The 12,438-nt window shown below is 36.5% G+C and overlaps 1 protein-coding gene across 1 annotated transcript in view; it reads right to left on the reverse strand.

Annotated features, from left to right (window-relative positions):
* The window catches only part of LOC129725025 (longitudinals lacking protein, isoforms H/M/V-like), a 77,234-nt gene extending 69,696 nt beyond the window's left edge, over positions 1-7,538 (reverse strand). The window contains exon 1 of the mRNA XM_055680398.1: positions 7,252-7,538. The gene's annotated coding sequence lies outside the window, so the exon portion shown is untranslated. The remainder of the gene's footprint in view (positions 1-7,251) is intronic.
* Between the last annotated feature and the right edge of the window lie 4,900 nt (positions 7,539-12,438).

The following is a 12,438-nucleotide window of genomic DNA, read 5'->3' on the forward strand; positions in this document are numbered from 1 at the left end:
TGAACCATATCAAGAAACGACCCGGGTAGAAACCGAGCCAAATCACCTTGGTAATATCTCCGATACTCATATGGGAGTTGTAGGAAACAGACAGAAGAAAACAAAACGGAAATTTCCAGCTGTAGCCACCAGCGAAGGATGGGCCGAAATATACATACAGGGAGAACAAGAGAAGATGGAAAAAGAGAATGTAAAAAAACGACGAATTGAGGAGCGAGAAAACAAGAAAAAAGATTCGACTAGAGGAACAGAGAAGAAAGTTGGAAGCTAGGAAGCAAAAAGAGGTATTGAGGAAGCAAGAGAAGGCATTGAAAAAACCAGCGGCGGCAAAGAATACCAAGCAGAAACAGAACACGAGCAACTGAATTTTATAAAACTTATACCTTAATTTCGTACACTAATTAATAAGATAATTTAGCTATAGCTCTATTACAACCAGTTTTATGTTTTTGAAATATATTAAAAATAGATGTTTTAAATTATTTCTCGTCTTCTTTCTTTCCAAATTGCAATTGTCACAGCCAGCCAGTTTGTCAAGCACAAAAAACGCTACGTTTTCAAGACAGTCGAACGATTTTTCAATTTAGATTTTCGTTTGTATGGGGAAGATCACAAAATTGATCTCTGAATTTGATTGCCGTGATCTCAGCGCTTGAGCTATGAAGCCCTTTTTTGAATATTATCAATATATCAATAATAATAATTTCTTATTACTAAGATAATGTCGTCTACTTGGAGCTTGCATGTTTTCATAAATAGTTCAAACATTGGTTCATCAACAAAATAATTTCCTTTCGGATCATATCAACAATCTTTCATAATCATTTGTAGCAATCACATTGCTGTACGGATTTCGAATCAAAGGTGTATGGATTTTGAATCGTCTGTGTACGGATTTTGATTCGAAACTGTACGGATTTTGATTCAACCACAGAAGAGTGTACGGATTTCGAATCAAGAGATGCGAATTATTTACATGAAATAAACACAATTAAGAGCAGTTTTACAGTTTTGTGATTGTAAATATCGATAAAACAAAGAACAAAACATTACCAAAAACTATTATTGAAAAGGCACTGTTATTCTACGATTTTATATTGATCAATCAATATTCTCGAGTGCTTAAGTGTACGGATTTCGGGTCCGCACCTCTGTCCAGCAAGTTTTATCCCAACCTCTACGAGTTGTCGACCGGGATACGTGCAACCTTAGATGGGATAGTTCGTAACGTTAGATGGACTAAAGCAGGGGGATGTGATCTCTAACTTACTGTTCAACATCGCCATTGAAGATGCAGTACGAAGGTTTTACGGACGACATTGATATCATCAATGAAGTTGGTTATTTCGACTTTCCAGTCATCTGCTTATCAAACGAAAATAGGAAATAAATTTTCGTTTTGATAAGCAGATAACTGGAAAGCCGAAACATCCAATTTTACTAAAGTAATAATCAGTCGTAAATTAAAGAATTGATAGGAGGAGGCCTTTTCACCTTTCAAGAGGTAAGCTGACTTGTCATAAACTCCACCTCCTGGAGATAGACGGGAAACGATTCTAAGTGGTTGATGAATTCGTTTATCTTGGTGCGCTTATGACATGTGACAACGATATGAGCCGTGAAGTGAAACGACGAGTTGCAGCTGCAAACAGGGCCTTCGACGGACTACGTAACCAGCTAAGGCCCCGTAGTTTTGCAAACTAACGCTGTGTAGGACGCTGACACTCCCGGTGGCCCTTAACGGACATAAAGCATGGACGCTAAAGTGAGCTGATCGACGAGTGTTCGGAGTTTTTGAGCGTAAAGTTCTGCGGTCGATACTTGGCGGTAAATTAAAAGATGGAGTGTGGCGCAGACGCATGCATCACGAGTTGTACCAGGTATACAAACATGCTGATATGTTGAAGGTAATACAGCGGGGCAGACTTCAGTGGGCTGGACATGTAGCCAGAATGCCTGACGAGAGAGCCGCCAAAACTATCTTCAGTAGACAACCCAGGAAGAGGTCGTTGACTCCGTGGTAGGCCTCGCACGCGGTGGAGGAAGATGCACGATCTGTTGGTGTACGAGTAGACTGGAGAACGGCTGCCCAAGACAAAAGAAGCTGGACATCTCTAATCTGCCCTAGACCGGTGAACGTTCCGTTAGCCAACAAAGTAAGTAAGTATCCTACAACTTGATTGTGCCGTCAACGACACAGTTAGATGGCTGCAGACTACAGCGTCTTCTTTCAAATCGTGGAAGGGAGCACACCTTCGTGTCTTGCACAGATGGACCATAAAATTCACGACCACAAATGGGAGAATCCTCCGTCTCCGCAAAAACCAGAACGACGGTTTCTCCACAAGTGCATAGCGAGTATGCCATCGCCATCGCAACGTTACTGGAAACACTATCGAACTGATGGTAAACGGTAACGAAACGGTCAGCGCTTGTTCAATAGGGCTGAAATCACGTCCAACTGGGAAGCCTGCAGAGCATCCCTCACAAAATATAACGCTAAGCTATGCGAAGCCAAATGGAGGACTAGAATTTGATTCTGTGAGGACAATCAGACTCTGCCTGAAGCAACGTTGCGTGACTGCAAAAAGTGATGTACAAAGATCATACGAATGGTATGGCAATTTGAAAAAGGAGGTGGTAACTTAACTGTCAACACTGAAGAAACGCTGGAACTCTTACGAACATCCACTTTTATGGCTCGACAGTGACCTCCGTGACTGAACGTCGAAGAGCTACAGAACCTCGAATCTAGATGCACGACGTCTCGTGACTTCGCTGTGCTCACTCGTCGACAGTTCACGCAGACTTCTATGAACTGAGCTTTTTCGACCTATGAAGTCGCCAGGAGCGGATGGTATACTACCAATCCTTAGGCAAAAATGGGACGGGCGCATAAACATTAACATGTGTGTCAACAGGGTAAATCTACTGAAACCGCTCTGCATTGCTCAGTAACGAAGATCAAAGAATTACTAAAATATGAAGAGGTAGCGTTTCTTGATATTGAGGGTGCTTACGTCCTTTGCATGACAAGACTCTACAAAATAAAGTTGTCGGCAATACTAGAGCGAGCTGCATGCTTTCGAGGAGGAAAATCATAGCTGCCTTGGTAGATACGTCTGTCACAGTAGAGACAATCAAAGGATGTCCTCAGGGTGGAGTTCTCGGTTCTCTGCTATGGTCCCTGATAAAAAACGTTCTCATTAACAAGCGAGCTTGCCTATGAAGTCATTTGTTATGCTGAAAACATAGTCCTTGTTCTTGGAAAATGTAATGCAATTCTATCTAGTCTCGTATGCAAATGACTCCCAGTGCTGCTTAGAAGAAGGGCTAAGCATTAACTCACTAAAACTAGTCAATATACCCTTGACCAAACGAAGGACGAATTTAATCACTCCTCTGCTACTGAATGGCGTAGAATTTACAACAATGAAACCAAATACCTTGAAATCATTCTGGATAAAAAGCTAGACTGGACAGTTCAGCTGAAGTACGCTAAAAGTAAAATACCATAATATATATTATTTAAATTTATTTTTAAACCTAATCTCTCTAAGCACGGTTCCAAAAATTTAAACAGTCTCTCTTGAATATTGCCTGCAATGTAGAACGTTTGATTTCAGCTGGCAACATATTCCAGCTAACGATACCTCTAACGAACAAAGAGTTTCCGTAAACAGACGAATTGTTAGGTGAAATAACAAGATTTTGAAGACGACGGCCTCGCATGGACATCAATTTCCGGTGTGGCGTTGAAGGTGTGCACGTTGTCATTAGCGTCTTTATAAATATACAGAAACGGTGCGCATAATGTTTTTGTAGTGGGCATCCAATAAGATTCTGATGCAGATGACTTACTCTCGAATAACGATTAATTTATGGTTTTTTGAAACTATTTTCGATAATATGAATTTACTGGAACCATTTTCATAGATGAGAAACTGGTGATCACCATCAGTAGCAACTTTGCGGATTTTCCTAGATAACACACGCTGCAATAGAAGACAACGAGCGACCAATGGCGCACTGCTCCATAGGTACTGTACGGTACTTCATACACAGTAAACGTGAAATATTTTCAGATCTAAGTTTCAGTTGCTGCTGACGTAAACTACGGTTTTGTTTGAAGTTATGTGCAATATCATTTAAATTGCAGTTACTTCTGACGTTAACCACGATTTAAAAAAAACATCTCTTTGTACAGAATGAGACAGTTTCATAAAAGTAACGAATATTTATTGTATGTGGTAATAACAATTCGTCCCCTTAAGGCTAGAACTATATCACTGGAAATTTGCCGATTTTGAGTTAAGTATGGCATCATATTTATCGCGTCGAGCTCTATAACATAGCCTAAACTCATTGAAACACTATAACAAGAAAAAAAATATCAAATACAAAACAAGATATCTCAATGTAGAACAAGTATGCCTTGTGGTAGATTTTTTTCCGTTGCTACAACAGGCCTGAATTGATGTGAATACGTTTCATAAAATATGAGACAATTTAAATAGCATTTGAATCATCATCACCAAAATAGGTCTAGTTCTAGCATTGAGGGGACGAATTTTTGAAAATATTTTTCTCTGGTATCCCGTTTTTGAACCCGTTTGTTCCGTTTTCCCCACAAAAAATTTGGTCAGCCTACAAAGGGGGACATTTGGAGTGACTAGAATGGAAATAAATTTTTCTCGTTGAATCTATTTACAGGTGATCACTAGAGCACAATTTTCTCCAATTCAGAGGTCTACTCTGAACACGTTTTTTACAGATCAAAAATCTAGATTTTATTTCTAATTTATAAAACGCTTTTCTTAATTTAAAAAAAAGCAAGAACTCAGTCATGACTAATTATGTCTACTGCAGTTGACGAAAACTGAACAAATTCAAGAATAGCAATCTTTGAAATCTTTAAAAATGCATTTCGATTTATTTTTGACATGTCACTACCCTCCAAGTAGGGTAGCTTCCCGACAAACTTCAGCAGCACGAGACCTGGACTTAGTCACAAGGCCGGCGCGCTACTTGGCAAACTGGAGGGATTTCGCGATACTAAATTTAACACTGAAACGCTCAACTTCTTAAAGAGTGTTTTATTTAACGGTGTGGTGAGTAGTTCGACGGGTGTCACAACAGGTACGTACCGCTGCTTCTCTCGACTCTCCTGGCTCGATGTGCGGCGTCCCGCGTCGAAGCGATGATTTTCCGCCGGTAAGTGGCAAGGCGGCTGCAACTGCGTGGGTGGTGTGTAAGCGACCTGGAAAGGCGTTCCAGGCAAGGGTCTTCTCAGGCGCTTCCTTCGTTGGCGACGGACGAGACCGACTTCTGCCGAACCGAGAAGGGAATCCTCTCCTTTACGGTTGGGGCCGTTGCCCGAGAGTTCGCTGGTCTTTTACGGTTAGACGTAGACAACTTAATGCTGCCTAGGCCGAAGCGGGTGGAGAGTGCTATCGCGATCGCCAACCGCAAATTTATCGAATTTCTCCGGTTCAACAATCTTTTGCCACCAATTACCTTTTTTTTTAAAAACTCGCACCTCTTTATCACTCGCTCGCCTGAATTCAAATGCGCTATTGGCGCGTACTCGATAGCCGCCAATGCTCGTAGTTCAAATTTGGTATGGCGGCTAGTCGACTCATTTCGCCCCGTATGCGACAGCCCATCGGTTTTGTGTAAAAGTTGATTTCATACAATTAAAAAAACATTTGATTTTACTGTAACGATCGGTTACAGACATGATTTTAACATATTGGAATGTCACAAAATATCAAAAAATTGGTCGCAGTGACGAAAATACCCAACACGAAAAAAAACATATTGGAACACAAAGTTCAGTGTCTCTTTAATATTTATATTATACACTATAAGAGTTAAAAAAATAGCAGAAACAGGTTTTGCTACCGCATAGTCGAGTTGATAATTATTTGGTGAACCAGGCCATTTTTAAACCATGAAGCAAAGCCGTAACATTTTGGAACTGAGAAAATGGTTGTTAGCAATATACTCATGAATTGCATCATAAAATTTACTTGACAAATAACACAACTGGATACCCTTTCCCTTCTATCATCAAACATCTGAACATTAATGCACACATTAATTATCAGCGCAGAAGTTTTGCGCTAATTTATAACCTTAAATGATGCGCTTATCCTGATGGTACAATTAACCTGCCACTATCATTACCGAAATTCGTACTTATTCCAATTGTTGTGCAATTGAGTCATTATGGGGACTGTCTTCAAGCATCAGCTGCGCGCAGGTTGTCTGTTTCACGAATTGTGGCATGGAAACCAACAGAGCTGTGCGTGCCATCTCGCAATTGGTGTATTGTCCTTTTACATATGTATGTACTTATGTTCAAAGCCTTGTACTGTCATCTTTGATAACAGACCGTCTAAATGACAGTGCAAACACCAAAATCAGATTTCCTTCTTTAAACATGAACAACGGTGACTCTTATACCCGCAAGTTGTACGCGCAATTACTCGAACTGGCAACCATTGAGCTACCTTGTGAACTTTGGATGATAATAGCGAATTAAACTGAATAATGTCCTCAATGTCAGTCAAGTAACCTTAACCTGTATTAGTGTAGCATCACTGCACTAATCATACACTCTGTGCGTGTATATATATATATATATATATATATATATATATATATATATATATATATATATATATATATATATATATATATATATATATATATATATATATATATATATATATATATATATATATATATATATATATATATATATATATATATATATATATATATATATATATATATATATATATATATATATATATATATATATATATATATATATATGACTAATATAATTGTTATGAACGGCTTAACAAACTGTAAGGTCAGAATTTCTATCTTTACTTTTTTTAGGTAATGAAAATATGTTCCAACTCTCTTTCAACAAATACTGAAAGATGTCGCGACAGAAAAACTTGCATAAAACATTGCACGCAAATGAAAATGTTGCACCTAGCATGAAACATGATGCGGACATTGATTAAGAAAAAAAAACATTGCATGTTATGTATGTGTTTAGGAAGAATTTCTTCTTTTAGAATCTTGAGTACAGTAATTATAATTTATCGTAATTCATTGCAATAGTTATATCGGGATCAGTAAAACACCCAAAACTTTTTCCTGAAACAACAGCTGTTACTAATCACTGGCGACATTTCGTCCCCAAAAACGTTCATATCAAGCAAAACTTACCGGCAAAAAATAATCACAAAGCAGCAGTAAATTTTTCCTGATTCTCCAGTCAACACACCACTGCACTAATCTGCACTGCAATAACACTAGAAATCTTCACGAACCTAAGTGATTCTGCACACTTCTCGCAGGAAAACAGGAAAAAATTCCAGAACGACGCCAAAACACCTGTTGACATCACTCGCACACCACACACAATTGAACAATCGTCAGTCGGAAACGTCAAGGAATCGACGTCGCCGCCACTGCCTACTGCTTGCTGCTACCACTGCTGTGGGTACATACTGGTGGCGTGTTTCTTCGTAGTCGTCGTCGTCGTCGTCGTCATTATCGTCGTCGTTGCTGCTGGTGCTGCATGCAATCGCCGCCGTTCTTGGTCGTCGTGATGCCATCATCCGTCGCCACACAGTACGCGTCGTTATGTTGTTGTTGTTCTTCGTCGTCGTTCTGCTCTATCTGTAGCGTATCAGCGCGCATACATTTGCGGCGCTTATTTGCTGCTGCTGCTGCTGATGCTGCCTCCTGCTATGCCCTTCTTATTCTTCGACTTGTGAGGTTGCATTTGTATGCGAAGCTTTGTACCGGACTCGGCCTGCTATGCAAGCAACATGTAGCAGCGCGTGTGGCGTCGTCGCATTGCTAGAGCGATGCGGATGTGACGGGGTATCACAGTGGGCTGTGAAGGTTTGGTTATTAATTTCAAACTGTTTTTCAAATTACGCTTTTAGGAAATTCACTCTTAATTAGCTTATCTTTGTCTGAGAGACCACTTAATTCTAATTCATTCTTCTATGGCTGTATCTAGTTATTCTGGAGTTGTTTTTTCAATTTTACTAAATTTATATATATATATATATATATATATATATATATATATATATATATATATATATATATATATATATATATATATATATATATATATATATATATATATATATATATATATATATATATATATATATATATATATATATATATATATATATATATATATATATATATATAATAGAACGAAAAACAAAAAAAATACGTTCAATTTTGTTTACCGTTACTTGATTACTTTCGAACGGAAAACATATTAAGATTTTTATGCAATTTGTCTAAATCAGCATACAAAAAATAGGAGCAAAACTTAACTAAAAATCATTAAATGGCATAACAATTTTGATAAAGACGAAGAAAATATCCAAATATGATTGGAAGGAAATTAAAATTTTAAAACCCAAATCCGTAGTGAATTTTTAAGCGTGATTGTTTAGGACATTGATTGATATGGGACATAATTTCAGTTCTATTGAAATTGTATAAATATTATTTCACTTTAATGCCAATCTCAGAAAAATGTTTCCTAAAGGCTGCCAGATTTCGTACTACATATATGTAAATCAAGCGAGGTTAACTGTTGCAAACTTTATTTTTTGTGTTTTTAAGCAAAAATTGTTTACAATATCCTGATTTCTTCGATTTGCGCCAACAGCGATTTGCTAAGCGATTTCTTAAATTTACCTTATTGTGCTTAAAAACTGAGAGATCAATAAGAAATTTTAAACTAAAAAACAATTAAACAAAAAAAAGCACGCAATTCTAACAAAAAGTATGTTACTTTTATATCGATGCATTTCTTTTTGAAACCTGAGTCTAAATAATATCAGCAAGTTTCAAATTTCATTTGTCTGCTATTGCTATTTTTAATTAGTTAACTGTAGCAATAACTCTATTTCAAATAACATATTATCTCAAAACTCTCAAAGCGAATGAAAATTTCGAAAAAAATTGATTTGAAATTAACAAAAAATCCGGGCGACATCAAGAAAAAAGAAACTCTTGAGTATTCTAACTCGCAGGATATTATTTGCTAAACATAAACAAAAGTGTACATTTATAAATCCATAAATTCAAAATAAACTAACAAAATGCAACGATTTGAATGGAATTGAATCCATATATAAAAATGAGAATATATAAATCGATAACGGAATTAAACACATAAAACAAACTAATTTTACTTAGTATTATAAAAAACTCATCAAACAATGGAAACAAAGAAAACTTAAACAAAAAAAAATCTTGCAACATTGAAATGAAATATTAGAGAAAACTATTATCATTCCGTTTTTCTTTGGGGCCATCCACATACCACGTGGACAGTTTTTTAATGATTTTGATCCCCCCCCCCCTCCCACTCCGTGGACAACTGCCCATATAAAGTTCCAGTTAAGTTTAAACTTAATTTCAGTTACGTTTTAATCTCAGTTCAGTTTTAGTTCAGCTTCAATTCAACTTCATTTAAGCTTCAGTCCAGCTTCTGTTCAGTTTTAGTCATGTTCCAGTTCAGCTTCAGTTTAATTCCATTTCAGTTTCAATTCAACTTCAATTAAGTTGAGGTTCAGCTTCAGCTCAGCTTCAGGTTTTAGTTCATTTCAGGTCAGTTTTAGTTCAGTTCAGTTTCAGTTAAATTTTGGTTCAGTTTCAGTTCAACTTCAGCAGAAGTTTCAGTTCAGCTTTTGTTGCTTGAGTTAAATTTCAGTAAAGTTTCGGTTAAGTTTAATTTCAGTTAAGTTTTAGTTCAGTTTCAGTTCAACATAAGTAAAATTGCAGTCTAGCTTCTGTTCGGCTTAAGTCAGATTCCAGATCACATCTAATTTAATTCTGTTTCAGAATTAGTTCAGCTTCAATTTAACTTCAGTTAAGTTTAAGTAGACCTTCTGTTCAGCTTCCGGCTTCGGTTCAGCTTCAGTTAAGCTTCAGTTCAGTTTTAGTTTAATTTCAGTTCAGTTCAGTTTAAGTTCAGCTTTAATTCAGTCTAAGCTCAAATCTAGTTCAGCTTCAGTAAGTTATAGTTCAGTTTTAATTTAATTTCAGTTCAATGCTAGTCCAGCTTCAGTTCAACTTAAGTAAAGATTCAGTCCAGCTTCTGCTCAGCTGCAGGCTTCAGTCCAATTTCGGGACAGTTTCAGTTCAATTTAAATTTAATTTCAGTTAAGTTGTAGTTAAGCTTCGGTTCAACTTAAATTAAATTTTAGTCCAGCTTTTTTTCAGATTTAGTTCAGCTTTAGTTTAACTTCAGTTAAGCTTAATTCAACCTTCTGTTCAGCTTCAGGTTTCAGTTCAGCTTCAGTTAAGCTTCATTTAGTTTTAGTTAAATTTCAGTTTAGTTCAGTTTAAGTTCAACTTCAATTCAGTCTAAATTCAGTTCTAGTTCAGCTTCAATCAAGTTTCAGTCAGGTTGAGTTTAATTCAAGTTCAATGCTAGCTCAGCTCCAGTTCAATTTCAGTTAAATCTCAATCCAGCTTCTGTTATGCTTTTATCAAGTTTCAGTTCAGTTTTAATTTAATTTAATTTCAGTTTTAGTTTGGCTTCGATTCAAACAGTTAAATTGGGGTCTAGCTTCTGCTCAACTTCAAGTTGTTCAGCCTCAGTTCAACTGAAGTTGAATTTCAGTTTAGCTTCCCTCTTTTTAAGGTTCCAGTTCAGTTCCAGTTTATTTTCATTTCAGATTTAGTTCAGCTTAAGTTTAACTTCAGTTAAGTTTGAGTCAAACTTGTGTTCAGCTTCAGGCTTCAGTTCAGCTTCATTTGAGCTTCAGTTCAGTTTTAGTTCAATCTCAATTCAAATCAGTTTTAGTCCTAGTTCAGTTCAGTTTAGTTTCAGTCCCGCTTCTGTTCAGTGTACAGTTCAGCTTCAGTTTAATTTCATTTCAGTTTCAGTGTAGCTTCAGTTCAACTTCAGTTAAGTTGAGGTCCAGCTTCTGTTCAGCTTCTAACTTCAGTTCAGCTTCAGTTGAGCTACAGTTCAGTTTTAGTTTAGTTTCAATTTAAATCAATTTAAGTTCAGTTTTAATTGAGTCTTAGTTTTGTTCTAGTTCAGCTTCAATACAGTTGCATTTCAGTTGTGGTATCCTAGTTCAGCTACAGTTCAACTTAATTTAAGTTGATGTTCTGTTCAGTGTACAGTTAAGTTCCAGTTCAGCTTTAGTTTAACTTCATTTCAGTTTCAGTTCAACTTCAATTGAGTTGAGGTCCCGCTTCTGCTCAGCTCCAGGCTTTAGTTCTACTTCAGGTCAGTTTTAGTTTAGTTTGAGATGAATTTTAGTTAAGTTTTATTTTAACTTAAGTTAAATTTCAGTCCAGCTTTTGTTTAGCTTTAGTCAGATTCCAGTTACACTTTCTTCCAAAATCATTTCAGTTGTAGTTTAGCTTCTGTTCAACTTGAGTAAAGTTGAGGTCAACCGTTTGTTCAGTGTTAGGTTTCAGTTCAGCTTCAATTAAGCTCCAGTTTAGTTTTAGTTTAAATTCAGATCAGTTTCAGTTCAGCTTCAGCTCAACTTAAGTAAAGCTTCAGGCCAGCTCCAGTTCAGCCTCGGGTTTTCAGTTAAGTTTTTTCCAGTCTCTGCTCTTTTTCCGTTCAGTTTTAGACTGGTTTCTGTTGAATTCAATTTGAGTATGTTTTCAGTTCAATCGTTAGGTTTCAATTAAACTACAGCTCAGCTTAAGTTGTAGTTCAGTTTCATTTCATTTCATTTCCGTTTAAGTCATGCTTTAGTTCAATCTTAGTTCAATTTTAATTCAATTTTAGTTCAATTTCAGTTCAGTTTTATTTGAGTTGAGTACTGTTCAAGTACTGTCAGAGAAAGGTATCAGTTAGATTTTCGTAGAATTTTGGTTCAGTTTCAGTTCAGCTTCAGTCAAGTTCAAGTCCAGTTTAAGTTTATTTTCACTTCAGTTGTAGTTCAGCTTCAGTGCAATTTCAGTAAGTTTCAGTCCAGCATCTGTTTAGCTTCAGTAAAGCTACAGTTCAGTTTCGTTTTAATTTTAGTTCAGTTTCAGTTCAGTTTTTGTTTAGTTTTAGATAAATTTCAGTTCAGTTTCTGTCCAATTCAATTTCAGTGTAATTTCTACTTTTGTTAGGTTTGAGTTCAGCTTCAGTTGAGTTTTTTTTTCAGCTTAATTCCAGTTGGGGTTCAGCTTTAGTTCAATCTTAGTTCAGCTTTTGTTCAGTTTCTGGTCAATTCATTTCAGTTTTTGTTCAGTTTCAGCTTAGCTTCTGTTCAGTTTGTTTTTTTTTTTTTAAAGCAATTTCGGTTCAAGTTAACGGTTTCAGTTAAGTTTTATCTCTTTTTCTGTTCACCTTCAGTTCAGTCTCTGTTCGGCTTCATTTAAGGTTCAATTCAGTTTCTGTTTAAT

This window comes from Wyeomyia smithii, chromosome 2 (assembly GCF_029784165.1).
Source record: "Wyeomyia smithii strain HCP4-BCI-WySm-NY-G18 chromosome 2, ASM2978416v1, whole genome shotgun sequence".
NCBI lineage: Eukaryota > Metazoa > Arthropoda > Insecta > Diptera > Culicidae > Wyeomyia > Wyeomyia smithii.